The sequence below is a fragment of the Anthonomus grandis genome, chromosome 14, assembly GCF_022605725.1.
Source record: "Anthonomus grandis grandis chromosome 14, icAntGran1.3, whole genome shotgun sequence".
Taxonomy (NCBI): domain Eukaryota; kingdom Metazoa; phylum Arthropoda; class Insecta; order Coleoptera; family Curculionidae; genus Anthonomus; species Anthonomus grandis.
In genome coordinates this window covers 20,146,253-20,158,794 of record NC_065559.1, presented here as the reverse complement: position 1 = coordinate 20,158,794, position 12,542 = coordinate 20,146,253, and the positions used below count along the sequence as shown (strand labels likewise).

The window sequence follows — 12,542 nt, the reverse complement described above, 5'->3', positions numbered from 1 at the left end:
GATAGTACTTATGTGTTTGGTATTTAAAATCATGACTATTCTCTTATTATTATTGTTATTTAATGATCTATTTAAATATTAATTATTTATTTTTTTTATAATTAAACTTAAAACATTACTTAAGATTACCATATATTTCATTCCACCAACGATTCATTTAAATTTAAATAATTATAGCTGGTTATAAATTAAAACATGGCCGGGTCCTCCTAGAGTCATTTGTATCTGTCGTAAAGGCAGTTTTGGCCATAAGGTCGCCGCGTGGCTCTGATAACCGGACATATCAGTTGTAACAGTTCACAAAATAGTCCGGCCTTCCTAATTCTGGATTCTGTCGGACGCACCGAATCAACTTGAGAGTTTACGGATAACTTTGGGAACGTCCGGTCGTGTAATTTTAATTACGAAAATCGATCTGTTATGGGAATTTAATGGCATAAATGTGTTAGCTTCCCGATTTCAGTATAAATCTCATATAATAAACAATATCAGGCAACCCCGGACAAAGATATTTTAGGATAATAGAGTGTATGGTCTCAACAACTTAGAATAATAATTTGGGTATTTATTTTGGCTTCAGGGTTATCTTTGCTCATATCGAAAAGTAAGGGTAATGACAAGTAAATATTTACAAAATTAATCGATAAAGAATACTTATGGTATTTTTTCCATTACAGTATTAATAAAATTCGTCGCCTGAAGAATATAACGAAATATTTTTTTGTACTACCATGGGTAAGGTACTCACTTTACACAGGCTTTATAGTTTTAGTTTTTACTCACTAATGTGAAAGTTGAATGTTTAGTTTTTACGCACTAGACTAAAAAAACTGTCTTTTTAGACTAGTACGTACAAAGTAATTTAACGTTTATTCGACATTTATTTTATAATTTGTCAAAAATATTTTTGACGTTTTTCATGCACTAATGCGTAAAGTAATTTAGTATTTTTATTTTTTTTTATGTTTTGTGCGGTAGTAAAGAAAAATTTGTATGTGAAACCTGTGTAAAATCTGCGTTTTTTTATTTCAAAAGGATCGTTTTATAGATTTGTTACATAAATAACTATTTTATAAATAAGGAGTTTCACGACGAATTGCTGCGATCGATTTCAAGAAAAATAGACTTTGAAATTTTTACAAATTTAACTTGCCTAGCAATCGTGTTGACCTGGGTTAAAGTCCAACATTTCACATGGTCACGTGTGAGTATCTCATTTATTCTTATCACAAATTATGTTAATTGTATTGAATAAAATGACCTACTCTACTTTAGTAGATCATTCTAAAAACAAAAGAAAATAAATAATTTTTAAGAAATGTTTTTATTTAACGAAAAAATCAAATAAGTATGGACATTTATTAAAAATAATTTAGAACTAAGTCATTTTACTTTTTATTTAATTCTCCAGCTCAAGAATGGCAATATAGAGGAAACCCCATTATAATTGCAGAAACTGAATACGGATTAAGCTACCGCTGTATAAATACCACAAGCTAATATTATTCACACCCAGAGGCGCCAAACTATGGTCTATTAAGTTAATGTATAACTAGCCAATGCTCGCGCAATTTACTCACATAATTAAGCACAAGTCTGTTAATAAATTTATTAAACAGCTAATGCTAAACTTGGTGAGTTAGTGGATTTGGGTAATAGCCTAATAGTATAGAGAGGATATACAGAATTATGTTTGCAAACACGTTACGTTAATCCAAAGGGAAAACATATAAGTTTTAAAACCCTACAACTATAAAAATTATTATATTCTACTCATTATTGTAAAATTATAATATGATATATAAACCCTTTATGTTATACCCAATAGAGTCATCTAATTAAATATCGGCTTTTAGGAATATAATATGCAATAAATAATGTGGCGTGTTATGATCTTAGAAATTTTAAAATTTTCTCTATATCTCGGGTCAAACACATTTTAACTAATGATAATAATTTATTATCAAATTGTGATCAGTATTTTCATATTATTTACTTTTACTTATCGACGATTGAGAAATGAAACCATGTATCTACCGTTTTCTAAAATAATTCGTGAAACCACGTATCTTCAAAAACTACATCATACAGGAGAGCAAAAAAACTTCATTAAACTTAAAATTTTAATTAACTTGACCCTTCTGCTTTTTTTTTTAACAAAACAAAGGTTTTCTTATAGTATTTTGGTACAAAATATTTTAAAATTTAATATTTTTAAGATTTAGAGCACTTACGTGGTTTCACATAAAAAAATCTTCTGAAATGTGAAAGATACGTATTATCACACATGGATGGTGCAGGGCGGAAAGAACTTTTTTTAAAATTTATACTAAGAAAAGTAAATCCCCATTTAGTGTTTTTCAAAATTTTTATTATTTACAAGAGTAAGTAGGTAAAGAAAACGAAAACTTCAAATTAGGAAAATGAATGTTCAAACAGTTTTTAAATAGCAAAAAACGGATAGGTTAATTTTGGAACTTAAGCTTATTTTATGAGATCAATTCTTTAAGCCAAACCGCTCGAACCGTAAAATAAAATTTTAAGTTGCAAATGTTTTCATTTTTGTTTTTTTATCTTTATAGGTGCTTTTCGCAATTGCACAAATGATAATAAATCAGGTACAGTCTTTTCTACTCGTCGTTCTGGAAGATTTTGAAATTCTTCTTTAAAACCTAACTTAATTTGAATAATGCCATCGGGGGTATATCTGATAACTTTAATATCATTACCAAAGGGTCATTTACTCTCCGACCTGGTCTTATAGAGTCGTATTTAGGTGACACAGAGTAGTCTTTTATAAAGTCAAAATTAATATTTTTAACTAAATAAGGGTTCTTTTTTCTATCATCCGTTGTAATTTTTAAATAATCACTAGGTAAGTATATCGACTTATTCTTAAGATTTCTCTCGATAGTAGCATGGACCGAGTCCACTTCCATTTGTGTATATACATGTTCAAGGTATTTTTGGTAAATGGTAATGTTCTTAAGCACGCTTAAGCTTAACAGCGCATTTGACAATACAGAATTTCGGTTTTGATAAATGCACCCATCATTCCATATTATAACGGATTTATTTAAGTCTTTAATTTGCAAAATGTAATCAACAATGCAAGTAGCAAAAGTACTAGGCGTAAGGTAGGCTTCGATTTCAGTAAACCAATAGCAAATAGAATGGTGGCTATTAATATTAAATATTGTAAAATTATGACAAAGTAATTTTGTTTTGTAATATAAAGCCGATGCATTGAGTGATGGGCACACTTTTACAGCCTGCACATCCTGGGCTAAAATAATAGCTCTACCTTCTGCTCCTAAAAGCTTGTCTTTTTGTTTTTCTTCCCTTGCTAATGTTTTCCTTTCAACATGGTCTTACATGGTAGGTTTAATCATCTGAGTTTTTGGCTTCATAGAAACAGCAGGTATCACATTTTTCTTTTTTGGGAGGTTGAAAATCAATATTTTTTTTCTTTTACAATGCAGTCAAAAGTATGTCTACATAAGGGCTTTGCATTGGGATTTTTTTCCAGGCTATAGTTCTGGTACTCTCGATAAATAGCAGATATGGAATGTCCATATATTGGCTCCAAATATAATTTATTGGTAGATTTTCTGCAATAATGCGATGGAAGCTTTGCTAAAGAATCCAGAAACTCTACAAGAATTTCTTTTGCAATGGAATGTCACTTCTAGGTTCCTTACTTTTCCGCCCAGTGAAGTTTGCTGCCTCTTTTGAAGGATGAATACCAGACTCACACGTTTGGACCCACGTTAACACACTCCATTCTCGAAGCCCTAATGCCGAAAGAAAAAATTTCTTACATACTTTCAATACTCTACCGTTAATATAAAGGGTGTATTTTAATGTTGAGCTTCTTCTTGAAACATCACCCGGACCCTTTGTTAAACGCGCAATCTCAGATTTCGTAACAAGTGAACAGACATAGATTTTTCTTTGATCCCAACTCATTTGGGACCAAAATTTGATAAAAAGCTGTTTTCGGTCTTCTTCAGAAATTTCCTGACAGTTCCTTAATTTGGATTTTAAACATACATTTGAAGTACATCGAGGACCCATTTTCCTTTTATCTCTTGCAGTACCCCTTTTGACAGGTGCCCCTTTAGGACTGCTCCAACCTTTATAAGCTTTTCCTTGCTCCCTTAACTTCTTATTTTTAAAATCTGTCAATTTTTTTACATATTTTTTTCTTTTAGCTCTAGGCACGTTATCAACTTCAGAGTCCTCGGTATCAGTTTCAAGATCTTCTATAGGTCTTTTTGTTCCTCTCTCTTCGGAATCGGATGACTCACTTTTGTCCTTGGAGGCCATATCGTTGGTTGGGAGGAGGTCGTTATTTCCTTGGTGGATTTCTTTGTACTCATTCGTTTCATCAACTTCCACATTCTGCTTTTGTGAATCAGCTTCCCTATGCGATTCTTCTCCAAGGTTTAATAAACAACTACTGAGGTCATCACACTCATTTCCTAGATGTTTATCCAAGAAAGAACCATGCAAGAGACAAGAATCTTGCAAAAGGCCTAAAGAAATGTCTCCAAGCGAAACATTTTCAATGATGGCGACATGATTTTCTTTCTCATTTTCTTCGTTTGTTTGGGTAGTAGAAACGGTTATTTCTTTTCCTAATTCATCATAAAATATACAATTTTCCAAATCAATAGGTGAATCTAGACTTCTCACTGGTTCATTGGGGTAATCGTCAGAACTATTCTGTGCTGCATTGTCTTCTGGTATAACAGTTTTTAAAAGGTTGGCAAATATTTTCTCAATACGAGATGAATATTTTTTGTGTTCCATTTTCTTGATCTGTAAGAAATAGTACATTATTATTATTTAACGATCGTATAATATAGGCTATATTCCACGAGCCGAAGGCAAGTTTAATAATAGGACATTATACGCGAGTCAAATATTATACTATACTTTATCTAGGACTATCTGAATGGGAGCAAGTATTTTATTTTCGCTTTTAGAAGTCATTTAAATTACGTTAAATACGATTATTTAACGCAAAATTACTCTAGACGTAAAAAAAATCTTTGTGTTGTCAATTTTTTTTGTTTGTTTGGCTTAATTTTCATAAAAGGAATCGGTAACACATTTCCACGAAAGCCCTAAAGAATAATGTATAAAAATTGCACCCTTCGCATTACTGAAATACGTACACATTACTGGAATATGAATACATAAAATTTAAATTTCCACACTGGAATATGAATACCATTTTATGCTTACTATTGCCCGTATTTATAGTCGAACCTTGAGGAAGCCGTAATCCTTAATTGAGGTTATTTTTTAATGTTATTTATTTATTTATTTTCAACGGCAAGCATTTTCAATGACCAAATAGGATAATTAGGGATAATTTGTATAATCTGTATAATATTATAATCTGTCAAAATAATTCTTTTTTGCACTATAACTCAGCCTTAACAATTTAATTCTGTTTTGTGACAACACGTATGTACGATCATTTTATAAGATTGGTAAATGTGATTTCTCGTATCTACCTGTCTCCAAAAATGCCAAGAAACTAGCATAAAAAACGATAAAATCGATATTTTAAAATAACATTTTGATTTACTTATGCATAATAAGGTAAGTAGCATAAAATTTATTATAATTTCAGCAATAAAAACCACTAAACGTACTTTAAAATTCACACAGCCACCAAAACCGTTCTAGCGGCCGTTACAAACCACTCAAAACTAAGTAAGATACGAGGTATCACCAGGTGATTTGTACCGATGTACAATGTACATGCGTGTTGTCACAAAAACTTAATTTGAGGTGCAAAATATTTTAAAGAAGATACGAGGTGTAATTTAAAAGATGCGTAAACAGATTTTCTAACGTTTTAGTTTCGTAACTATATTTCGGCAAAAATGTAGATACGTGGTTTCACAATTCTTAGAAAATTGTAGATACGAGGTTTCACTTTTGAACCGTCGTTATATTGCTATTACTTAGTTAATATTTTATTTTACTATTACTCACTTTCATATTACTCGCGTTGGTTTTCTACTTTTAAATTCTTATTAAGAGTTGAATAATGTTTATGATTAAATTGGCTAGAATTTTTATATTAGGATCTTTTCTCTAAAATCAAATGCGCAAAAGAAAGAGGGCGCTAAAGTCACCTTAGATTAATTTTTCCGAAATGTCGTCCTGAAATAAATTTTTTTCGCTGTTTCAAACATTTTTAACCTGCAAAACTCAAATGATGATGTATTGTATATATATACAAAAATGATGTATGTATTTTTTTTGCAATATCACGTTATCGAGATACAGCGCGTTTATTTTTCAAAAATCGCATTATATCAATATAAATCGCACAATATTTACCAAAAAATTGTATTATTCTCCCCTCTTTAGATGATTTTTGATTTACTTAAAGTTTTTTTGATTCTATTTTTTACGAAAACTATTCAATTTTAAGAAAAATTTCTAAGGCAAAAAAAGTTAAGAATAAAATTGTCTATAGTAACTTTCTACGTTTGTCGCTGTACATTAATAATTTTACACGATAGAGGGCTCCAAAGGCACTAAAAGTTCATTTTAAATTTTTATAGTCGCATAATGATTTTGTGGAAATATAGTTGACATATAATTATTGTCCATAATTAACAAAGTGCAGATTAGTTACCTTTACTTTCTGGTAACAATGTATTATATCACGTACTTACCTGTAACTGATTATTATTTTAAAGGAATTTAAAGGTTCAGAAGGATGGATTTAGGAAGGAATAATTAATACCGATTAGTTCTTGTTTACATATTTCAAAATCCTTTAATTGAGGTGCCTGATTCCATAACGTTCTGAGTTCTGGTTCATGTACTTTAGTAAATGATGCTTAGTACGTTATGAAATCTGGCTTTTTAATTCTTAGAGCAGTGCATTATTGAAAAAAGTATAAAAATAATCATCAAATTATTATTATTATGCAATAGTTTCTTAAAGCAAAGTCCGATACCTTTGTCAAAAAGTAGTGAAATCAAACAAAAAATCACTCATTATTCTTATATATTTATAACATGATTATAATGAATGTAAATGTGTACACTAATGTGACGTCGTAAACAAAATGTGAGTTCCAAATACTTTCTTATCTGACGGCAAAATAAACGGCGTTGGATGATTTTTTTGATAAAAAAATAATTTAGTGAAAAAAGGTCGTGTCATGACTGTTTTTCTTTTTTAAATCGGTGGTTTTTTACAGGTTTCTTTTTTTCCGCTACAGAGATTAGTGCACTTTCAGCTACTGTCATTTTTCGACACCTTGGTCGTTACTCTCATTAGTAATTGTAGATCATTATATTCTTAGTTTAAAATTATAAGTTTTTTGTCTTAGAATTTTTTTTCATTTTCATTCAAGGAGGAAGGAATGACAATTTTTTACATATTAAATTATATGATCCGGGAACGTTAAGTGAAATAGAACAGTTCCATTCAATTACTTTAATTATATTCAATTACATGCCATTCATATTAATATGATGCAATTCGTAGAAAATAAAGTTTTTTTTGAGTTCTACACGAAAATCTTTAAAACAGTGGAAAATTATATCAGGACGAAATTCTGGAAAACGTAATTTTAGGTGATTCTAGCGCCTTTTATCTTTTGCGCATTTAATTTTACAGAAAAGAACCGAGAATTAAAATTGTAAGCAATTTAGTTACAAACATTTTTTGTTCCGAACACTTTTGCCTAAAACCTACGGTTTTTGCGAAAAATCAATAACAAAAAAAATTTGAGTTTCTTAAAAAAAGGACGGACGGAAGGTAAACTTATTGTTTTTGGGCTTTTTATAAGGAACACTAACTTTAAGCAAAGTATCAAAACTTCGCCTATTTTTACTGAAATTAACACTTTTTAGATAACAGATTGACTGTACTAGTGGGTACCAACATCGATTTTTTGAGTAACTTTTGAGCAAGTGCACAATACTCGGATACGTGGATATTATCGGAAAGCTAGATACCTTGGCTAGCGTCTAATTAAATAACTTTATAGATTTCGTCAAGTGAAATTTTCTCCTTATCTTGTAAAGTGGCCATTTTTAGTTATTCTGCTTTTCGGATTCGGTTGTGGGCACCCTAAACAAATCTACTGGAAATAAAAAAATATAATTGAAAACCACCAAAAGGAAAATGGAAGGACCGACCACATTTGTTGCAACTGATTTAGTTTAAAACGGTTAATTTGTGAACCAAAAACTGTACAAATCACGCAAAAGTCAACATTATCATCCGATAATGGAGATTCCTTTGCCCTGCTTCATTTGACGAAAGTCAGTTTCACGCGGTTAGCTGGTATTGCTACTTTGCCTGTCTTGATGCGCTTTCCTGGTATTTTTTCTTTAACTGCCTTAGCGTCTTTTTTAATATTTCTGGTCGCTTTCTTCTGTTTTAGTTCCAAAAGTAAAGCTTTTCGGTGCGACACCACGTACTGGACCAACTTCATCTAAAATCGTAATATTGCGTTTAAAGGTGGCATGAGAAACTATGCAAGCGTTGTTACCTCTGGAGTTGTTTGCTGTGGAATCTGTCTGGAATTTGCTTTGGAAAATGTCTGGGGCAAATGGCATATTATCCCTTAAGCAAGCAGAGATAACATAGACTGCTTAAATCGAGAATCGAGTACCTCTCATAATCCCAAATGGGGCTAACTGCCGGAAATACCGGATGTGGCTGAAGGGAGTCAATGGCAAGCGAGTCCACATTCAAATTCAAATTTAAAAAGTAACTTTATTGTCCCAAATAGAGTTATTGACAAAGCCTCAATAAATCTTAATCAGTAATATTTAGGACTAGCAGATATCAGAAAGCAAAATAGAGTTAAAATAAATTTTTCTCAAATCTAATATATAATATGCCTTAGTAACTCACAATCTCTTTAAATGCTTTTTAAATCTAATATAAAAGTTAAGTTTTCTTATTCAAAGAAAAAGGTGATTGAACATTTTTTCATGTAAATACAACAATTTCTCACTTGCTCTGAATATGGAATGGGCAACTGAAGCATGTAAGATGTGTTCCAAACGAATTGCCTCCTACAATTTCTTGCTTGTGCTTTTATTGCATCTCCGTAAACTTTAAGGACGAAAACAGTTGTTACCTCATAAACAGAAGATTTTCTTGATTGTGCTCAGGGTCCTGGTTAATTTTTTTAGAATATCTATTTTTTTTATGACTAAGTTATTTGTCCATATAATGTAACAAAAAATTAAGAAAGCTGTCTGACTTATCACCCACCATACTACACTAACCCACTCATAAATGTGTATTTTATTTTATTCATTCCTAACCATTACTTATAATTTCTGGTAGGGAATAAGTTCATTCATAAAAACTTGGAGATAAAGGCTGAACATAATGACACCAACTCGTGGTTGAAACCCATCTTGGAATTACATGAGCATGACCTGGAAAACGAAATGACGGATGCAACTATCAAAACATCGAAGGCCTAACGTCCTCTCCTAACTACTACGTAACTTGGAAAAAAAAATTTGCAACAATTATTAAAAGATGTCTAATTGTAAAATTAATATATTAAATATAATTTAGGAATACTTCGGCTTTAATTTTAATCCTCATGATGTATTTAAAAATGTTTTGCAATATCTATTGTATAGCTAAATGTTTAAACTTTTTATTTTCTTTTTATAGTGGTAAGATAGTTCAAAATCTGTTAAAACGATTATTATATTTTAATAATTTGTTATAAACTCTTTTCGATTTGTATAAGTCGTTTACACTTACTATAATTGACACCAATAATTATCTATGTATTTTTCTACCAATCTTCTGAGACTTCTCTCTAAAACGTTACCTTGAGTTTCAGTGTTCTTGCCATATTTATATATGTGATATATGTTTGATTATGGTATAGTGAATATTAGGACAAATATTTATATTACGCAGAAATGTTGAAAACGGTCAACGAACGAAAAAAATGCACACAACGCATTATGGACTAAGCTAAATGATCAAATAATGAAATTAAATTGTTTTTCATCTTATTGTCGACAACTTTATCGTATGTCGTCGGATTGCGATCATTTTAGAGGCGAGCATATTGCAAATTAATTGACTCAAATTAACCGAATACCGGCTTTTTTCTGTTTAAACTTATTTCTTTATTGCGATGTATCGTGTATAATTTATTTATTGGTTTTATTTTAATCAAAACAGTTCATTTTTACCATATTAAGGATCGGTATTATATCCAAAATTATAGGAGGACGAGGACTATAGAAAAACCATTTTTAACAAAAACTTTTTGTCTATTGTCGAAACTAGACACGACGGAAATAATTATTTTAAACCAAGCGTAATAATAAAATTTTATAGAAGTTCGGAAAGCGAAGCGTTTAAGAGAAAATAAATTACCTTTGTCATCAAAGCAATATAAAGCATTAAAAAGGTTTGACATTATAACGATTGGCGATTAAGAAAATTCAATTTATCATATAGTAGTAATTTTCACTACTACTGTAAGACTAAATATTTATTTGATATCGTTAAGACTGCTTATATAGCAACTGGACTTAAGAGAACTAAAGGTAACTGTTTATAGTATTTCAGTAGTTTGAAGGTAAACTGTTTTAAACCATCAACCGGGACACCTACAAAATTGGTTGAAGTATTATAACTTTACGATTTTTGATCAGATCTTAAACCAGATTTCTAACTGGAATGTCCGTATCTTCTAGTTTGATTTTTGTAAAAGTAGTTTACAGTGTTCATTTATCCACTAACAAAGTGTTTTTGATGTAAGGGAATTTTAACCAAGAATTTCATAGTTTATTTCTAATGAACTTTTGATTTATTTTTTTAAGAATCTGTATATGAATGAATGAATTTATATAAATATGACTTACAGATGTCCAGTAGATATAATAAACACGCAAACAAAACCTGATAGAAAATTCTAATTTTTTGTTAAATTATTTGGATCACCTCAGTAATTTTACAATTCCTAAACCACTAAAAACTAAAACACTCTTTGACTGTTGCTTCATAGTTGATACCTTTTGTATTTTTGAGGCACTATTTATTCTATAGAGTGATGATGGAAGATAATTCGTCAACTAAAACGTTAAGAAGTTGAAAGAAATGTGGCGTGGTTTAAAACCCTTGCATGGAATAAAACCATTGGATGTGAAAACTAGTGCAAGTAGCCTAGATTTTGCACAACATTAAAAAACAATGCTCAGAGCGACTAAGATTTTTTCAAAGCAAAAAAAAATGTTCTCTACAGGCAGGCATTAGAAAAATGTTAAATTATGCCTTGTTTGGCTGCAAACAAAGCATTGATCTTGAGGTTTTTGTTTTGGAGAAGCAAACATATGACAACAGAAAAAGATTTGCATTTAAACGCTGATAAAAATAGTACTACTCTGCGAAAATTGCAACCTAAATGTTTATATGGACTGTACTATTATAATAGAATAACAAGTTTAATGTATTTAATGTAGTAGATCAAAGTGTATTAAAAATCAATAGGAAATAGCACAATCTAGTATAAAAAAACAGACAAAAAAATCGTCTATGCAAAGAAGGCCTACGTAAATGGGGCAAAATACTTTAGTTAAAGTTGCAGACGTTGACAGAGCCAGGTTTTAAGTATACATCCAGTCCGTACCAACTAGGCACAAAATATGAATAAATAGTCGAAATAAGCTTGATTTTGCTGCTTCTTTAATTGATTATTTGGATGTCCCAAGTAGTTCATTAACTTAAAAAAAAACCTTCGTAAGCTTACACTAACCTTATCTTCATAAGCTTTATCTTTCGGCTCCAAACTAGAATATATGTTATGTCATTGCAAGCACTATTATAATACCAAAATTCTATTTATGGAGAAAAGACTTCCCGTCCTTTCTAACCCGCTATAATATGTGTTATTGTACTTCTATGTAAATATAATTATACTATATATGCCACTGCAAGTGTCACAACAGTAATTCTCGTAAGAACAAGTGATTTATACAAATCGGTTCAATTTAAAATTTTGGCATGTGTCTGTTATAGATATACTAAACATGTCTCTTTTCAGTTGTTTAAAAAAAATATATATTAGTTGTCAATTTGCTTAAAATTACGATGTATTATTTTTTAAATATTTGCAACCCTTAAGGCTATATGTCTATCAAATCTTTGGTTATATGTTTAAGTTTAAAATATATAATACGTTTATTATATTTTAATGTCATTAAATATGTTGTCTCTGTTAATAAACACATGAATATTTTACAATTGTTTTTAAAATGAACAGAAGCATGATGGTCGCTTTTAAAGTAACCACAACGCATTGTAGCCTTAAGTTTATGACCATAAACTAGAAAACTATTTAATTTTGTTGTTTAGTAATTTACCTTAATCCGTAATATGTTGCGTATAATGTTTTCGCTTACTAAACTCAATATAGTTTAAACTAATTAATTAAAAAAAAAATACAGTTAATCTGTAATCTGCAAAGGAAGCTCGTACCATTAATAATTTTTTTATCTGA

At 30.3% G+C, this 12,542-nt stretch overlaps 1 long non-coding RNA gene across 1 annotated transcript; it reads left to right on the top strand.

Annotated features, from left to right (window-relative positions):
• Positions 1-952: 952 nt before the first annotated feature.
• LOC126744818 (uncharacterized) lies at positions 953-9,473 on the top strand. Its single transcript, XR_007663315.1, has 3 exons — positions 953-1,204; positions 1,412-1,634; positions 9,353-9,473. It is a non-coding gene; the product is annotated as an uncharacterized LOC126744818 (long non-coding RNA).
• The last annotated feature ends 3,069 nt before the right edge of the window (positions 9,474-12,542 follow it).